The following is an 828-nucleotide window of genomic DNA, read 5'->3' as shown; positions in this document are numbered from 1 at the left end:
GAGTCCCAGAGAGTTACACTGAACTCTCTAAATATCTGCCTTTGGAAGGTCAGAATAAGTTCTTGGGTCCCCATGTCTACTGACAAAGGAACTTGAAGAGGTTCTGCAGGAGGTGCTTCAAATCATCTTGTGATTAAAGCCCATCCTGGCTGCAGATATCTTGATGGGTCCCCGCACAGACTCTTGATAGTTAGCATTGCCTCTGGATAATGTACTACACAGAGTAACCTCCCACCTTGTTCCATGGATCATACTGGTCACCAAAACCAGAGTGCTGATAGTTACAGGATGCTGGTGGTTATTTCTGTTCCAGGCCTTGTGTTCTGTGACTCCAGTAATCCCAGTACTTGAGCTGTTATTTTGGGCTGTTTGTCTGGCTTCCCAGTGGCAGTCAGTTGGGAGGTTTTACCCGAGCAGCTTCCTAGTAATTATCTTTGTGGTTTGTCATGACAAAAGGCTCCTTGGAACTAAAGGTTTTCTTTCTCTTGTGAGTATAAAAATAACACAAATCGAAGTGATACAGTTCTAAAATTACAGTGTTTCACTTTTGTTAAGTGCTAACTTCATTTCAGTTAGAAACATGGTGGAGTTAGAGGGAAGGAAATGGGATTTGCCTTTAGGAAAACAATATGTTTAAAATGTAGTTGCAAGAATAATGACACATCAAACCCTGCAACAAAGGCATAAGCCCTCCCATAAATCATTCTCATGACCTTTAGCCATCCTACGTACAGCCCTCCCTTTCTTTGGTTTTGTACAGCAAAGCTGTTTGACAACTAAAATTTATGGGGATTAAATAATTAATGCAGAAGGATGTGGGAATCCTTA

The sequence above is a fragment of the Nestor notabilis genome, unplaced genomic scaffold (assembly GCF_000696875.1).
Source record: "Nestor notabilis isolate BGI_N333 unplaced genomic scaffold, ASM69687v1 scaffold11258, whole genome shotgun sequence".
In the NCBI taxonomy this organism is placed as follows: Eukaryota; Metazoa; Chordata; class Aves; order Psittaciformes; family Psittacidae; genus Nestor; species Nestor notabilis.
The sequence above is the reverse complement of the archived record's forward strand: the minus strand, read 5'-3'. Positions refer to the sequence as shown.